General features: G+C 38.7%; 2 long non-coding RNA genes across 3 annotated transcripts; both read right to left on the bottom strand.

Moving 5' to 3' along the window:
- Positions 1-274: 274 nt before the first annotated feature.
- Positions 275-897, bottom strand: LOC149982063 (uncharacterized). Its single transcript, XR_016482546.1, has 2 exons — positions 767-897; positions 275-644 (listed from the first exon to the last, which is right to left on the bottom strand). It is a non-coding gene; the product is annotated as an uncharacterized LOC149982063 (long non-coding RNA).
- A 2662-nt stretch (positions 898-3559) lies between these two features.
- On the bottom strand, positions 3560-5204 carry LOC149982062 (uncharacterized). Of its 2 annotated transcripts, none has more exons than XR_016482533.1 (3): positions 5072-5204; positions 3814-3861; positions 3560-3678 (listed from the first exon to the last, which is right to left on the bottom strand). It is a non-coding gene; the product is annotated as an uncharacterized LOC149982062 (long non-coding RNA). The 2 variants fall into 2 exon arrangements; XR_016482532.1 differs by adding an exon at positions 4222-4331 and having other exon boundaries at positions 3662-3861; positions 5072-5171.
- Positions 5205-19501: the final 14297 nt, after the last annotated feature.

Genomic DNA, 19501 nt, shown 5'->3' with positions numbered 1-19501 from the left:
CAGTGTTTCTCTGTTTCATGTCAATGTGGGCTCTACAGTACAGTCGTACAGATCAAAGTCTCACTTCAGCAGAGGAGATCTCAAGATCTTTGTTCAGTTTAAAAGTGAGGTGAGAATATAGAGTCATGGCGGATGAAGAGGAGGAATTGGGGAGCTGACCCTGTTTACACCACAAAACACTGTATGTTGAGGAGTAGTTGCAGGACAGCAAACCTACCCTCTACACACATTTGGTATCTCGGATTTACATTCAGAATACAAACCCCAAAAACTCATTAAGTAGTACTTTACAGTATTTTAACTTAATTCCTTTACACCACTGGTCAATATCAGTTTTTCTACTGTGTATCTGGGTTTCCTGTCACTGTGGGCTTCAGTGCACAGTATTACAGAGCAGAGTCTGTCACTTCAGCAGAGGAGATCTCCAGATCCACACGGTTTTCCTCTTCTTCGTGTATGAGGGTCCATTTTGTACTATCAGTGTTGGTTATGATCCCAGAGAAGTCCAGAATGAGGATCTGTAGAGAGGATCCAGGTTGCTGGAGGTACCATAACAGACTGTTGGTTAATGAGCTGTTGTATCTACAGGAGAGTTTAACACTACTACCCTCCATAACATCCACTAAATCTGGAGAAATTATGTCCTGTAAAAAAGAAAATATGGATCACGTTTTACCACTTGATATTTATAATACCATATTGTAATGAATGCTGAACATTGTGCATTCTGTTTGTACACATTCAGTTAATGACAGGGAATTCTTACCTATAAGTGCACAAAAACAAGACTGAAAAGAGCAGCATCATAGCGACTGGGTGTGAGACAGAGACTTCTCTGTTAAATGATCTTCTCTTGGAACATTCACTCAGTTCCTCTCATGACACATGATTTGTAAAACTAAGTTCCTCCTCTTGACACAATATAATGGCTGCATATTGACTCCACTTGATGGAGCTATTGTCAAATGAAACCTGTAACTACAGTGTAGAAACTCTCTCAGGCAATGTTAAGTTTTTGTACAGTGTTTCTGGGTTTCCTGTCACTGTGGGCTTCAGAGCACAGTAGTACATAGCAGAGTCTGTCTCTTCAGCAGAGGAGATCTCCAGATCCACACGGGTCTTCTCTTTTTTCAGTTTACCAGAAAAGCGAGAGTCAAGAGAATCAGCTCTCTGTTCAATCCCACTGTAGTGTGGGATGAGCAGAAGGTATTGGGGAGCTGATCCTGGAGACTGTTTATACCATAGTAGACTGTCTGCTGAGGAGTAGTTGCAGGAAAGAAGAACATTACTACCCACTTCTGCATACACTTCATGTTGGTTTGGCTCTATAGTCTGCTCATAACTGCCACCTGTAAATGGGAAGAGATGAACAATGAGAAATTATTTTATTAAAATTAAATTGTATTGTTGTAATTTTCTTAACAGAAAACATGACACTACTTTGAAAGCCATAACTTACCTATTACTGAGAAGGTAATAATTGACCAGATGAACAACATGGCTATGGTTGGATGTCAAACTGACTAATAGCACAACAGAACCTGAAAACTCCAAACCAAATGAATCTGCAAATGTTTTCTGTTGATCGTTCCTGCTTAGTTTCGCTACAAGCTCCACCCCAAAGTACAGTTGCTCTAAAAATACTCAATCTCTCCTCTCCTCTCATTTGTCCTCTCTTCAGTGATACTGCATCTCTCGTTCCCTCCACTGGGGAGAATCACAAATGAAGGTTTTTGTGCAGTGTTTCTAGGTTTCCTGTCACATTGGCCATCAGGGCACAGTAGTAGAGAGCAGAGTCTGTCACTTCAGCAGAGGAGATCTCCAGATCCACACGTTTGGCTTTTTTTGTCATGATTTAGAGTGAACCCTGGTGTAATATCTTCATACTCCTTAACCAGTAACTGTGGTGCTGATTTGGGATACAACAAATGTTCCTTTTGTTCCATAAAGATGATTTTTATACCCAAAATAGCTCAGTTTGTTTGTCGCGTTATGTTCAGAAATCCACAGGAAAGAGCGGTCACGACAACGCAGACGTATATTTCAAATAATATCCATAATGTCCACAGAAACATGTCAAATTTTTTTTTATAATCAATCCTCAGGTTGTTTTTAAAATATATATTTGATTATATATCAGCCTGATGTGTAGGTTTTTCAAAAACACCGGGAGAAACAATGGCCACTTTACTCTGTAGCGCAAAACTCACTCTGAGAGCCCCCACCTATCCACTTACGCAATGTGGTCTTTCACACAAATTTTTCAAAATAAAAGCCTGAAACTATGTCTAAAGACTGTTGACATCTTAGGGAAGCCATAGAAAAATGAATCTGGTTGATATTCCTTTAAATGGAGGATAGGCATGCATAGGAACAGAGAGGTTTCAAAATAAGAGGAACTTCCTGATTGGATTTTCCTCAGGTTTTCGCCTGCAATATCAGTTCTGTTATACTCACAGATAATATTTTTACAGTTTTTGAAACGTTAGAGTGTTTTCTATCCTAATCTGACAATTATATGCATATTCTAGTTTCTGGGACTGAGACATAGGCAGTTTCAAATGGGTATGTTTTTTAGCCCAAAACAAAAATACTGCCCCCTACACGCAAAAGGTTAACATAATCACACTCAGTTTCAATGGAAATGTAATTACTTACCTATCAAGTCAAAGAAGAGTAATAGTGAACAGGACAACATTGTAGATGGCAGGATGTGTAGAATAAGCACCAGCTGCTGATGAAAAGCACAGCATCAACTGTCTATGATCATGTTTTATCTTGAGGATTCATAATCTAATCCTGAGTTGTATACTCTAGCACCTCCTACTGACAATGTAGAAACAAAGATATGTACATTTGATTTATTCACTAGAGACTCCACTTGATAACACTGTGGTGTAACAGAAGACAGCAAATGCTTGTAAATTCATTAATTTCCGCTCACTGCTGAGTCAATAAGTTATTCGTCACTGTGGACGTCACAACACAGTAGAACAGAGCAAAGTATTTCACTTCAACAGAGGAGATCTCCAGATCTGTACAGTTCTTCTCTTTGTTCAGTTTAACAGGGATGCGAGGGTATAGAGGTTTAGCTCTCACTACAGTCCTAGAGGCATGGTGGATGAGCAGAAGGTATTGGGGAACTGATCCTGGATACTGTTTATACCACAGTACACTGTATGCAGAGGAGCAGATGCAGGAAAATTTAACATTGCTACCATTCTCTCCATACACTTCATGTTGGTTTGGCTGGATGGTCTGGAGAAAACTGTCACCTACAAATGTGAGGAGGTGTTGGATAAATCACAAGGTAGATATATTTGAAATAAGGAATGATCTTGGTATTTACTCTAAAATCCAATAATACAAATAAACTATACATTAGCCTAAAAAATATGTAGTTAAAAGAGTTACAAGAATACAGTAATTTACTAATATGTCGGTACACAAAGGATAATAATTGTTTTGCTGGAGATTTTTTTTTACCTGCAGTAGTAAGCTTATCATGAGCTGTCAGGTTTTTGTACAGTGTTTCTCAATTTCCTATCAATGTGGGCTGCAAGGCGCAATAGTACAGAGAAGAGTCTGTAACATTAGCAGAGGAGATCTCCAGATCCAGGTGGGTTCTCTCCTTATTCAGTTTAATAGACAGATGTGGGTATGGAGGAGTAGCGTTCACTATAGAGGGGTTTGAGGAGACTGTAGTGAGGAGAAGGAATTTGGGAGCTGATCTGGGATACTGACCATACCATTGGAGGTTGTATGGTGAACTAGAGTAGTTGCAAGACAGTGTAACAAAATCTCCTTTGTCACCATGAATTATCTTTGCTGTTGGTTGAAATTCATCCTGGTAACTGACACCTGAAAAAGAGATTGAATCTGAGTGCTGGACTCTGTTCATGCTTAACTTCTTTCTTCTACTTGAGACGCAGATGTCTCAAGTAGACACCTGGAAATGCAAATGCGCTACGCTAAATGCTAAATGTACTCGTTAAAACTCAAACCTTTATCAAAATTCACATGCAGGGTATTGAATTAAAGCTACACTCGTTGTGAACCTAGCCAACAAGTCAGATTTTTAAAATGCTTTTCGGCGAAAGCATGAGAAGCTATTATCTGATAGCATGCAACACCCCAAAATGCCTGAATGCGATGTAAACAAAGATATAGCTTAGCCGGCGCTACACAAAACGCAGAAATAAAATATAAAACATTCATTACCTTTGACGAGCTTCTTTCTTGGCACTCCTATATGCCCCATAAACATCACTATTGGGTATTTTTTTCGTTTAAATCGGTCCATATATACCCAAAATAGCTTTCTATGGAAGCTGTGTCATTCAGAAAAAAACATCGTTTTTAAACGCTGCGTCATTTTTTTAAATTAAAAAATTTGACGATAAACTTTCACAAAACACTTCGAAATACTTTTGTAATCCAACTTTAGGTATTAGTAAACGTTTATAATCTATCAAAATGATTACAGGGCGATGTATATTCAATAGCTCCTCGTTTTCAAATCAATGGCTGCCAATGTGCACATTCAAAACATCCTGGTGGAGACCGGAAGAAACGGAATCCAGTTAGTTGTATTTACCAAGAAAAAACTCCATTGAAAATGACGACAATGGCGACATCGTGTGGAATCTGTAGGAATTGCATGCAGGTCGATAATAAATGTTGTGCCCTTTTAACAACTCATGAAAGTGACGCATGGAAATAATTTTTAGCTTTCAGAGAGCAGTTTTTCTTGCGCTTTTCAATGAAACACACGATCTGTTATATTTAACCAGTTTTAGAAACTTCAGAGTGTTTTCTATCTACACATACTAATCATTTGCATATACTATATTCCTGGCCTGAGTAGCAGGACGCTGAAAAGTTGCGCGATTTTTAACAGAATGTTCGAAAAAGGAAGGGGTAGACTTAAGAAGTTTTAAGGCATGTGAAAAAATCCATCTCCACCATCATTATTTACTAACGTTTCAAACTGCAGCACACTATCAGCGTTACTCTTTTAATTTGGAACCTTGATTAAACAGTGGCTATAATGAACATTGAAAAAACTCACCAACAAGTGCAGAAATGAATAAAAGTGGATAGAGAAACATGATGGTGGAAGTTCAGCAGCTCTCTCAGTAACACTGAGGTACCTCTCCCCTGTAACAAACTAAATGATATCCCCATGTGGTCTGCTTAGCTCCTCCTCTTGAATAGATAGCAGTTTCTGAACAGTGTTGGCAGGTTTCCTGTTGCTGTGGGCTCCAGGGCACAGTGGTGTCTATCACTACAGCAACCTGTGTGGAGCTCCAGGTCCACACAGGTTCTCACATCGTTCAGTTTAGCAGCCATTCTTGGGTATGGATGAGTAGCTCCCACTACAAGCAGATTTACAGTGTCTGAGGAGGAGGAATTGGGATGCTCATCCAGTGTACTTTCTGTATCACTGGAGATAATTAACATTTACTGTTGTTGCTGTTGTTACTGTTGTTACTGTTGTTTTAATTCTCAGAATAAAAACTCAACGGACACTATGAAAGCTCAAACCAAGTGTATTCTTCCCAGAGGGTTAATACAGCTGCGGTAGACGACGACATTTCACACAAGCATTGATATTTAATTATATCTCCTTTGCTGAGTCTCCTCCTACACCTCTAAACAATCAATGCATATCTGTTGCTATAAATAACCTTAGTGATATGTTCTTCCTTACTTCATCTGACCTGACTTCTGCCCCAAAGTGCCCACTCCTCCCCAACTCAAGGCTGTCATGGGGACTGGTACCAGACTGTGTCTCTTCTCGTCCCAGAGGATCCCTACCATAAGATGCCTGATAGCTAACAATAACATATCCTGACATAATGTAAATGTTATACATTACCCTCTCTCCCCCAGTGACATGAAAAAGTATATTTATATTCTCAGAACCCAACAGTCCCACCTCTTGAACAATAGCTTCCTACTGTTCAACTTACAGTAGGATAACAAAACATGAACAAAGGATAAAACATGATTAACATTGAGGTTTACAAACTCAGAGACTTAAGGCCTCTGTTCTATAGTCACACCATGCACACTCTTATTTCCATTTCTCATTGTACACTGATAATAACGTGTCCAATGGATCTGTTGACTTCTTCCAGTTCAGTGTTCCTCTTCTGGTTCCTAAGAGAATGATAGCACAAGACTTGAAAAGCAAAAATAAACACAAAACATAACAGTATTAACAATGTGGTAAGCTATGCATAATGATTTATGCATGAAAACCCAAAGTCTGAGACCATGACAATTCCCACTCTCTCTTCACCTGACTCAATGCCTCCAGGATACTTTTCTGCTGCATTCCACAAAAATGAAAGCCCTAAAAAGCCTCCTTAAGCTTTCGCCCAGTCTTCCCCTTTCCGGCCCCAGGATCCGAGAGGTGTTCCCAAGCCATGTCATTTTCACTTTGTTCCCCATCTCCTCCATTGCCACCTGATAGGCACATCACCTGATTGGCAGAGTACAATTACCCCAACATCTATACTTTATCGTTTGGTGTGGTTTTGTTGTAAATTGTAAATTGTTCGTTTCACTGTGAAGGGCTGAAGTCTTTAATTGCACGTACACAGGAGCGTGCTTCGTGGTATTTTTTTCTTTGGTAATGGAAACAGATTATCCTGTCTTAAATTTGATAGATTATTTACGTTTTAGAATACCTGACAAAGGATTAGGAACGTTGTTTGAAATGTTTGGACCAAGTTTATAGGTAACTTATTAGATACTTTGTAGGCATGTTGGGCGAGTTGAAACCGGTGTATTTCTAAATCAAACATGCCAAATAAATTGACATTTTTGGGACATAAAGAAGAACATTATCGAACAAAAGGACCATTTGTGATGCTTCTGGGACATTTTGGAGTGCCAACAGAAAAAGATCTTCAAAGGTAAGGCATATATTATATGGCTATTTCTGACTTTCGTTTCGTTATTCCCTGTTTGAAAATGATTTATTATGCATTTGTGTGCTGGACACTGACCTCAGATAATCGCATGCTTTGCTTTCGCCATAAAGCATTTGTAACGGTTTTCTAGGTGTGAAGGAGAGTCGGACCAAAATGCAGCGTGTAGATTGCGATCCATGTTTAATGAACGAACGTAAAACACAAATCAATAACAAACACTACAAAACAAAGAACTTAACCTGTTGATCCTACTTGAGACGCAGACGTCTGTACTCGTTAATACTCAAACGTTCATTAAAACACACATACAGGGTATTGAATTAAAGCTACACTCGTTGTGAATCTAGCCAACAAGTCAGATTTTTAAAATGCTTTTCGGCGAAAGAATGAGAAGTTATTATCTGATAGCATGCAACACCCCAATATACCTGAAGGGGACGTAAACAAAAGAATTAGCGTAGCCGGCGCAACACAAAAACGCAGAAATAAAATATAAAACATTCATTACCTTTGATGATATTCTTTGTTGGCACTCCTATATGTTCCATAAACATCACAATTGGGTCTTTTTCCCGATTAAATCCGTCCATGTATGCCCAAAATATCCATTTGTATAGCCTGTCTGGTTCAGGAAAAAAGCTCTCTTCCAACACGCAACGTCATTTTTAAAAATTATATAAGTTACCTATATTCTTTGACAAAACACTTCAACCTACTTTTGTAACCCAACTTTAGGTATTTGTAAACGTTAATAAGCGATCAAATTGATCACTGGGCGATCTGGATTCAATAGCAGCTACTCAAGAAAACAATGTCCATTTTTCTCTCTTCCAAAATCGATTGCTGTAGGTTGGATGGAATGAAGGCTCTATTTGTCATGACACAAAGGATTTTTGTCAATGAAAATTACGTTTTTGGCTACATCGTGTGGAAGCTGTAGGAATTGCATCCTTGGCCCTATTAATTTTGGTGCCCCTTAAAACCTCTTAAGTCTACCCCTTCCTTTTTCGAACATTCTGTTAAAAATCGCGCAACTTTTCAGCGTCCTGCTACTCATGCCAGGAATATAGTATATGCATATGATTAGTATGTGTGGATAGAAAACACTCTGAAGTTTCTAAAACTGGTTAAATCACGGCTGTGACTAACAGATCGTGTGTTTCATCGAAAAGCGCAAGAAAAACTGCTCTCTGAAAGCTAAAAATTATTTCCATACGTCACTTTCATGGGTTGTTAAAAGGGCACAAAATTAATTATGGACCTGCATGCAATCCCTACAGATTCCACACGATGTCGCCATTGTCGTCATTTTCCAGGGACTTTTTTCTTGGTAAATCCAACTAACTGGATTCAATTTCTTCCGGTCTCCACCAGGATGTTTTGAATGTGCACATTGGCAGCCATTGATTTGAAGACTAGGAGCCATTGAATATACATCGCCCTGTAATCATTTTGATAGATTATAAACGTTTACTAATACCTAAAGTTGGATTACAAAAGTATTTCGATTTGTTTTGTGAAAGTTTATCGTCAACTTTTTTAATTTTAAAAAATGACGCAGCGTTTTAAAACTGTTTTTTTCTGAATCACACAGCTTCCATAGAAAGCTATTTTGGGTATATATGGACCGATTTAAACAAAAAAAAGACCCAATAGTGATGTTTATGGGGTATATAGGAGTGCCAAGAAAGAAGCTCGTCAAAGGTAATGAATGTTTTATATTTTATTTCTGCGTTTTGTGTAGCGCCGGCTAAGCTAAATCTTTGTTTACGTCGCATTCAGGCATTTTGGGGTGTTGCATGCTATCAGATAATAGCTTCTCGTGCTTTCGCCGAAAAGCATTTTAAAAATCTGACTTGTTGGCTAGGTTCACAACGAGTGTAGCTTTAATTCAATACCCTGCATGTGAATTTTGATGAACGTTTGAGTTAACGAGTACATTTAGCATTTAGCGTAGCACATTTGCATTTCCAGGTGTCTACTTGAGACATCTGCGTCTCAAGTAGGAGAAAGAAGTTAAACAATACATGCAAGTGGCGCATGGATATATTTCAGTTTTCAGTGACCAGTTTTTCTTGCGCTTTTCGATGAAACACACGATCTGTTATAGTCACAGCCGTGATTTAACCAGTTTTAGAAACTTCAGAGTGTTTTCTATCCACACATACTAATCATATGCATATACTATATTCCTGGCATGAGTAGCAGGACGCTGAAATGTTGCGCGATTTTTAACAGAATGTTCGAAAAAGGAGAGGGTAGACTTAACAGGTTTTAACGAAAACAGCCTATACTTGTGTAAACTAACACTGAGACAGGAACAACGACACATAGGACAATCACCCAAAAAAACACTCAAAGAATATGGCTGCCTAAATATGGTTCCCAATCAGAGACAACGATAAACACCTGCCTCTGATTGAGAACCACTCCAGACAGCCATAGACTTTGCTAGATCACCCCACTAGCTACAATCCCAATACACACCAAAACCCCAAGACAAAACACACCACAATACAAAAACCCCATGCCACACCCTGGCCTGACCCAATACATGAAGATAAACACAAAATACTTCGACCAGGGCGTGACAGCCTTGTTGGAATTTGACACCTTGGCTGGATTAACAACAAGTTAAGCTTTATTTTGATGTATTGCACTTGTGATTTCCTGAAAGTTTAATATTTATAGTATTTCAATTTGAATTTGGCGCTCTGCAATTTCACCGGATGATGGCCAGGTGGGATGCTACCGTCCCACTGATCTGCAAGAAGTTTTAACATAAATCTTCAATAATGTTCCAACCGGAGAATTCCTTTGTCTTTAGAAATGCACGCTCTCACGGGAGCGTGCGTGATCAGCTCATGCTACTCTGGCAGACCTCTGGTTGAAACAGCTCTCATTCACCCCCACTTCAGAGTAGAAGACTCAAACAAGGTTCTAAAGACTGTTAACATCTAGTGGAAGCCTTAGGAAGTGCAATATGACCCATAGACACTGTATATTCGAAAGGCAATGACTTGAAAAACTACAAACCTCAGATTTCTCACTTCCTGGTTGGATTTTTTCTCAGGTTTTTACCTTCCATATGAGTTCTGTTATACTCACAGACATCATTGAAACAGTTTTAGAGTGTTTTCTATCTAAATCTACTAATAATATGCATATCTTAGCTTCTGGGCCTGAGTAGCAGGCAGTTTACTCTGGGCACCTTATTCATCCAAGCTACTCAATACTGCCCCCCAGCCATAAGACATTTTAACACAACTATATGCACTTACTTGTGGCACATATGCTGTTTCATCCTTTCGTACACTGAAACTGCCCTTGCCTAATGATTGCTTCTGAAGCTGAGATTGCAACTCGGCAATCCTTAAGATGATTGTTCTGCTGCATTTTATGAGTACAGCGACTGCAAGTAGAGGGCATAAAGTTAGTTCTACAGGACCTCCAAAAGACAAAAAGCTAAGTAGTAACATTATGTCCAGATTATCCTTCCGGGGTGAAAAAGTTAAATGAAAGTAGTAGAGTGAGGACGAGCAGAGTCTGTCACTTCAGCAGAGGAGATCCCCAGATCCACACGTTTGGTATGGACCTTAGGGACAGTTTTCTGGACATACCCTGATTTGGTGATGAAACTCTGGTTTAGACCTAGGATACTGACTATACCACTGTAGATCGTTTTCAGAGCCAGTGTAGCTGCAGGATAGTGTGATGGTACCACCCCTCACACCACCTACCATAGAATTAACTTCTTATGGCTGGGGGCAGTATTGAGTAGCTTGGATGAATAAGGTGCCCAGAGGTGCCCAGAGTAAACTGCCTGCTCCTCAGTCCCAGATGCCAATATAGGCATATTATTAGTAGTATTGGATAGAAAACACTCTGAAATTTCTAAAACTGTTTGAATGATTTCTGTGAGAATAACATAATTCATATGGCAGGCAAAAACCTGAGAAAAAATCCAACCAGGAAGTGGCAAATCTGAGGTTGGTCGATTTTCAACTCAGCCCCTTTTGAAGATACGGTGAGATATTGGTCATTTTGCACTTCCTAAGGCTTCCACTAGATGTCAACCGTCTTTAGAAACTTGTTTGAGGCTTCTACTAAGAAGGCGGGCTGAATGAGAGGGGAATGAGTCAGAGGTCTGCCAGCAGCCACGCGCTCAAACATGCGCATTCACATGAGAGGTAGCTCCCGTTCCTTTGCTTTTCTAAAGACAAAGGAATTCTCCGGTTGGAATATTATTGACGTTTTATGTTAAAATCATCCTAAAGATTGATTCCATACATCATTTGAAATGTTTCTACAGACAGTAATGGAACTTTTTGACATTTTGTCTGCAACTAGTGAACGCGCTTTGTTTTGAATTTGGAGACCTGCACTTTCACTGGCTATTGTCATATCAATCCCGTTAACGGGATTTCAGCCCTAAGAAGTTTTAATGTCATCTTCAAAACTACCATCTGCCAGAAAAGGAAAAACGTGGCTATTTTTGGTAGCTTTTTTTGACAACTATCAAATGTAGTCTGGATTTGGAATTAAAATTGTCAAACTGAATACAGCACTCACAAACAAGGACTTACAGGCAGAGTTGAATATCTCTCTCTATAGCAATCTTTCAGTCGTGCTGATTGGAGAAAATGTTGTAGCTCCATATATTCCCAAATACAGGGGGTGGTGAACAACCAACTTTTTTCTGTGTGTGCAATGCAATCATTGTTTAATGTACTTAATATACATTAAGCTAATGTATTTATTTTGAATGAATCCAGACCATTCATTTTATACTGCATTATCAAGAAAACGTGAACTAATGGCAGCATCTATTGGGGATCCATAATAAATACAAAAACAAATGTAGAAATTAAGCTGGATTTAGGGATTGAGTTATGGCTCGGGTTAGGATTGGTCTGGGATGTGGATAATACGATAGTGTCAGGGTTTGGCTACAATAGTGTTCTGGACATATTAATTAACAGTGTTTCTGGGTTTCCTGTCACTCTGGGCCTCAGAGCACAGTAGTACAGAGCAGTCTATCACTTCAGCATAGGAGATCTCCAGATCCACGTTTGGCCTTTGTGTCATGGTTTAGAGTGAACCCTGGTGTAATATCCACATACCCCATAACCAGAAACTGTGGTGCAGATTTCAGATAATGACGATACCATTGAATATAGTTTCCAGAGGAGTAGTTACAAGAGAGAGTAACTCTGTCCCCGTCCAAAGCCAGCACTGCATCAGTGTAGGGTGTTATTACCTGTGGAGAACTGAGACCTGTAAAACATAATACTATATATGATGTAATACTCTACACACACATGAATGATTGAATTAAGCAGATTAAAGAGAACATATTTTCAAGGAACAAAACATGTATCCTCATGTCTTGCATCATCTCCATATTATTTGAGTTGAAAAATAAATACACCTTAACATAATAACACTCCGTTTCAATAAAAATGTTATTACTTACCTATCAGGTGAAAGAAGAGTGATAGTGAACAGAACAACATTGTAGATGGCAGAATGTGTAGAATAAGCACCAGCTGCGGATGAAAAGTGCAGCATCAACTGGCTATAATCATCATGGTAGTATCATGTTTTATCTTGAGGATTCATAATCTAATCCTAATCTAGCTCCTCCTACTGACTATGTAGAATCAAACAATAAGGTGTTATATAGATTTGAAAGCAGTTGACAAAGTATTTATGCAAGAAACTCCATTTGATGGCGCTGTGGTCAAACAAAAGAAAGCAGATGTTTGTAAAACCACAAACTGACAGGTCTGTATTCTGCTGATTGCTGAGTCAGTGACTTATGTGTCTCTGTGGACATTACAACACAGCAATACAGAGCAGAGTATTTCCCTTCAGCAAAGGAGCTCTCCAGATCTGCCCAAGTTTTCCCTTTATTCATTTTACAGTGAGGCGAGGGTGCAGAAAGTAAAATAATTGTGTGGATAAATGCCATACTGTATCTGAGGTTAGATGTTAGGTTGAATCCCAGCATAGTTTTTTAAAGGAGAATGTAGTATCTTGACTAAGCCCTACCCCTGCCCTAAAATATGAATGAGAAGAGTTTATCGTGAGCTGTCAGGTTTTTGTACAGTGTTTCTGGGTTTCCTGTCACTGTGGGCTGCAAGGCGCAGTAGTACAGAGCAGAATCTGTCACTTGAGCAGAGGAGATCTCCAGATCCACACGTTTGGCTTTTTTGTCATGATTTAGTAAGAACCCTGGTGTTTTTGCAAGCATATGTTCCATTACCAGCAACAGTGGTGCTGATTGTGGATATTGTCGATACCATTGAAGAGTGACACCAGAAGAAACACCAGAAGAGTAATTACAAGAGAGAGTAATTCTTTCCCTTTCTGAAGCCACTTCTACATCAGTGTAGGGTGTTAATATCTGTTCAGAACTGAGACCTGTAAAACATAAAACACATATTACATTTAATACTTTAAAACCACATGGCAGAATGAATTAATTCCAAATGCAGTGTAAAGATAAAAAATGCAGTGCATTATCTTTATATTCCTTGATTTGAAAAATAAATACACCTAAACATAATCACACTAATTTTAAATGAACAAAATGTAATTACTTACATATCAAGTCAAAGAAGAGTAAAAGTGAACAGAACAACATTGTAGATGGCAGGATATGTAGAATAAGCACCAACTGCTGGTGAAAAGCACAGCATCAACTGGCTATGATCTTCGTGGTAGTATCATGTTTTATCTTGAGGAGTCTGTGATCTAATTCTGAGTTTCATATTCTAGCTCCTCCTACTGACAATGTAGAATCATAGATGTTTCATATTCATTTTATTTATTCACTAGAGAATCCACTTGATGGCAGTGATGTCTAACAGAAGAGAGCAGATGCTTGTAAATCCATGAAATTCAGCTCACTGCTAAGTCAATAAGTTATGCGTCACTGTGGACGTCACAGCACAGCAGTATAGTGCATTTATGTTTTTTGTACAGTGTTTCTCAGTTTCCTGTCATTGTGGGTTCTACAGCACAGTCGTACAGAGCAGTCTCTCATTTCAACAGAGGAGATCTCCAGATTCACACGGGTCTTCTCTTTGTGACAGTATGGAGATTTAGCTCTCACTACAGTCGTAGAGGCATGGAGGGCGAAGAGGATGAATTGTTCCTGTTCCTGTTACTCTTTATATGCTGAGGAGTAGTTGCAGGAAAGTTTAACATAATTACCCACCTCTCCATATACTTCATGTCGGTTTGTCTGGATGGTCTATTTGAAATGATGTTTTTGAAATCAGGAAAGATCTTAGTATTTACTCTAAAATTCAATAATACTGATTAAAAAAAAAATACATTAGCCTAAAAAATGTAAACCTTTGGAATCGGTGTCCCTTCCCCGGGACGGTTGAGCTAACGTAGGCTAATGCGATTAGCATGAGGTTGTAAGTAACAAGAACATTTCCCAGGACATAGATATATCTGATATTGGCAGACAGTTTACATTCTTATTAATCTAACGGCACTGTCCAATTTACAGTAACTATTACAGTGAAAGAATATCATGCTATTGTTTGAGGAGACTGCACAACTTCGTACATGGAAAGTTATTAATAAACAAATTAGGCACATTTGGGCAGACTTGATACCAAATTATGAACAAAAATGCAACAGTTTATTGGACCAGTCTAAAACTTTGCACTTGCACTGCTGCCATCTAGTGGCCAAAATTGAAATTGCACCTGGGATGGAATAATACATTATGACCTTTCTCATAAGTTTCAAAGATGATGATACAAAAAAATGCAAAATAACATTTGGTTTTTTCTAAGTATTATTTTTTACCAGATCTATTGTGTTATATTCTCCTACATTCCTTTCACATTTCCACAAACTTCAAAGTGTTTCCTTTCAAATGGTACCAAGAATATGCATATCCTTGCTTCAGTTCCAGAGCTACAGGCAGTTAGATTTGAGTGTGTCATGTTAGGCAAAAATTTGGAAAAAAGGGGCCGATCCTTAAGAGGATGACAGGAATACAGTAATTTATTAACCTGTCGGTACACAAAGTAAAATAATTGTGTAGCTTTTTTTATTACTTACAGTAGTAAGCCACACCATTGCCCTAAAACATGCACAACAGGAGTATATCATGAACTGTCAGGTTTTTGTACAATGTTTCCAGGTGTCCTGGCACTGTGGACTGCAAGGCGCAAGAGTGCAGAGAAGAGTACTTTACATCAGCAGAGGAGATCTCCAGATCCACACAGGTTCTATCCTTCTTCAGTTTAATAGACAGTCGTGGGTTTGGAGGAGTAGGTGTGAGTGCATCTGCATGCACAGTGAGGCGAAGACTGATGGAGTATGACCTGGTGTAAAGAAGGGCAGCAAAGAAGCCATTCTCTCCAGTAAAAAAACATCAGGGACAGACTGATATTCTGCAAAAGGTACAGGGATTGGACTGCTGAGGACTGAGGAAAAGTCATTTTCTCTGATGAATCCCCTTTCCGATTGTTTGGGGCATCTGGAAATAAGCTTGTCCGGAGAAGACAAGGTTAGCGCTACCATCAGTCCTGTCTCATACCAACAGTAAAGCATCCTGGGACCATTCATGTTTGGGGTTGCTTCTCAGGCAAGGGAGTGGGCTCACTCACAATTTTGCCTAAGAACACAGCCATGAATAAAGAATGGTACCAACACATCCTCTGAGAGCAACTTCTCCCAACAATCCAGGAACAGTTTGATGACAAACAACGCCTTTTCCAGCATGATGGAGCACCTTGCCATAAGGCAAAAGTGATAACTAAGTGGCTCAGGGAACAAAACATCGATATTTTGGATCCATGGCCAGGAAACTCCCCAGACCTTAATCCCATTGAGTACTTGTGGTCAATCCTCAAGAGGCGGGTGGACAAACAAAACCCCACAAATTTTGACAAACTCCAAGCATTAATTATGCAAGAATGGGCTGCCTTTAGTCAGGCCCAGAAGTTAATTGACAGCATGCCAGGGCAGATTGCAGAGGTCTTGAAAAAGAAGGGTCAACACTGCAAATATTGACTCATTGCATCAATTTCATGTAATTGTCAATAAATGCATTTGACACTTATGAAATGCATGTAATTATATGTCAGTATTCCATAATAACATCTGACAAAAATATCTTAAGACACTGAAACAGCAAACTGCATGCATTTGGAAAACCGCAGACATTTATAAAATAAATGTAAATTGTTAATAAAAGTAGCACAAACAGAATATGCAATTGTGACAAGAATTGGTGAAAACATAATGAATGACTGCCCTCTATTGGTATTGCCTCAAAATGTATGCTCTTCACAAAAACCAATGGAGAAGAATAAGACAAGTACTGGACCTTAACCTCTCTAGGGTATGTGGGATGCTAGCGTCCCACCTGGCCAACATCCAGTGAGATTGCAGAGCCAAATTCAAATACAGAAATACTCATTATAAAAATTCAGAAAAGATACTACTATTTTACATATTTTACAGGTTTAAAGATTAACTTCTTGTGAATACAACCACGGTGTCAGATTTAAAAAATGCTTTACGGTGAAAGCATACCTTACAATTATTTGAGAACATAGCCCAGCAGACAAATCATTACAAACAGTAACCAGCCAAGTAGAAGAGGTAAACAGAAATAGAGATACAATTAATCACTTACCTTTGATTATCTTCATATGGTGGCACTCAGAAGACATTCATTTATTCAATAAATGTTCCTTTTGTTTGATAAAGTCTCTCTTTATATCCAAAAACCTCTGTTTTGTTTGCTCGTTTTCTTCAGTAATCCACAGGCTCAAACGCAGTCACAACAGCCAGACAAAAAAATCCTAATTGTATCCATAAAGTTCATAGAAACATGTCAAACGATCTTTATATTCAATCCTCAGGTTGTTTTTAGCCTAAATAATCAATAATATTTCAACCAGACAAAAACGTAGTCAATATAAAAGGCAAACAAGAAAGGCACTCTCTCGGTCGTGCTCATGAAAAAGCTTTGTGACACGGCAGGATCCACTCATTCAGACTGCTCTTACTCCCTAATTTTTCAGAATACAAGCCTGAAACAATTTCTAAAGACTGGTGACATCTAGTCGAAGGCTTGGGCACTGCAATTTGAGTCCTAAGTCAATGGATACTGTAATGGCATTGAATAGAAAACTACAACAACAACAAAAAATCCTACTTCTTGAATGGATTTTTCTCAGCTTTTCACCTGCCAAATCAGTTCTGTTATACTCACAGACACTATTTTAACAGTTTTGGAAACTTTGAAGTGCTTTCTATCCACATCTACTAATTATATACATATCCTATCTTCTGGGCCTGAGTAGAAGGCAGTTAATTTGGGCACGCTTTTCATCCAAAATTCCAAATGCTGCCCCCTACCGTAGAGACATTAATCCTCTAAGGAATCAAAACAACAAAACAAATGTCTGGTGAAATTGTCAACAAATACCTGGTGAAAAGCAAACATTCCAGAGGAAGAAAATTATACCCAATGGTCAAGCATGGTGGGGGTAGTGTGATGGTTTGGGGATGCTTTGCTGCCTCAGGGCCTGGACGACTTGCCTCAATAGAAGGAACCATGAATTCTGCTCTGTATCAGATAATTCTACAGGAGAATGTCAGATCATCTTTCTGTGAGCTGAAGCTGATGCACAGCTGGGTCATGCAGCAAGACAATGTTTCAGAACATATAATCAAGTCTACAAGAAAATGGCAAAAAAATGCAACACTTTTAAAGTTTTGGAATGTCAAAGTCCAGACCTAATGCCAATTGAGATTTTGTGGTGGGAATTGAAACGAGCAGTTCATGCTTGAAAACTCACAAATGTTGCTGGGTTAAAGCAGTTATGCATGGAGAGACGGATCAACAACTACAGGAAGCTGGGGTCATTTCAGCTAAAGGTGGCACAACTAGTTATTGAGTGTAAGGGGGAAATTACTTTTTCACACTGGCGCATTGGTTATTGCATGACTTTGTTTATGAAAATAAATGAAACAAGTATTTTGTTGTTGTGTTATTTGTTCACTGAAGTTCTCTTAATCTAATTTCAGGTTTTGGTTGAAGATCTCATAACTTCCTATGGCTGCAATCCCACTACCGGGATCGATATGACAATTACCAGAGAAAATAGAGGACGCCAACTTCAAACCACAGAAATCTCATAATTACAATTCCTAAAACATACATGTGTCTCATACCATTTTAAAGCTATGCTCGTTGTTAATCCCACCAAAGTGTCCGATTTCAAATATGCTTTTCAGCAAAAGCACTACCAACGATTATGTTAGGTCTCCACCAAACCACAATAAGCACAGCCATTTTCCAGCAAAATATAGCATTCACAAAAAGCGGAAATAGAGATCAAATTAATCACTAACCTTGAATTATCTTCATCAGATGACACTCATAGGACTTCATGTTACACAATACATGCATGTTTTGTTTGATAAAGTTCATATTTATATAAAACAATCTGAGTTTACATTGGCATATTAGATTCACTAAATGCAAAAACAAGTGATTTTGCATAGCCATAAGGTTTCAACAGAAATACTCATCATAAATGTAGATGATAATACAAGTTATATACATGGAATTATGGATATACCTCTCCTTAATGCAACCGCTGTTTCAGATTTCAAAAAAGTATACGGAAAAAAATAACCCATGCAATAATCTGAGATGGCACTCAGAACAGTAGCCAAATTAGCCTCTATGTTAGAGTCAACAGAAACCAGAAAATACATGATAAGTGTTTACTTACCTTTGATGAACTTCATCAGAATGCAGTCCTAGAAATCCCAGGTCCACAATAAATGCTCCGTTATCTATGTACAATTAGCTACTTTGGTTAGCGCGTTTGGTAAACAATTCCAAAGTCACAAAGCGCGTCCTCTATACCATGATGAAATGTGTAAAAGTTCCGTAAAAGTCAGTAGAAACATGTCAAACGAAGTACTGAATCAATCTTTAGAATGTTGTTTACATATATCTTGAACAACGTTCCAACCGGAGAATTAGAATTACTTCAGATGACCGGTGGAACGCAAGTCCTTCCCCTGTGAACGCGCCTGGTGAAAGCATAGTCCACTCATGGCAGTGGTGACTATTTCCTGTCTCATTCGACCACCCCTTCACATTAGAGACATCAGACAAAGTTCTATTGACTGTTGACATCTAGTGGAAGGCGTGGGAAGTGAAAACTCCTCCATATCTCGCTGTAATTTCAATGAGAGCTTGGTTGAAAATCTCCCACCTCCAGGAAAAAAGCAGAAAGTGGAATTTCTCAGGTTTTTGCCTGCTATATGTGTTCTGTTATACTCACAGACATAGTTCAAACAGTTTTAGAAACTTCACAGTGTTTTCTATCCAATACTAATAATAATATGCAAATATTAGCAACTATGACTGAGGAGCAGGCCGTTGAATATGGGCACCTCTGTGCACCTTTCATCCAAGCTACTCAATACTGCCCCTGCAGCCATAAGAAGATAACATTCACTATAAATGTTTTTTTTTTGCAAAAGTAGAG

The sequence above is a fragment of the Oncorhynchus mykiss genome, chromosome 8 (assembly GCF_057628025.1).
Source record: "Oncorhynchus mykiss isolate SJ-2025 chromosome 8, ASM5762802v1, whole genome shotgun sequence".
Taxonomy (NCBI): domain Eukaryota; kingdom Metazoa; phylum Chordata; class Actinopteri; order Salmoniformes; family Salmonidae; genus Oncorhynchus; species Oncorhynchus mykiss.
Note: the sequence above shows the minus strand (reverse complement) of the source record. Positions and strands in the feature narration are given on the sequence as shown.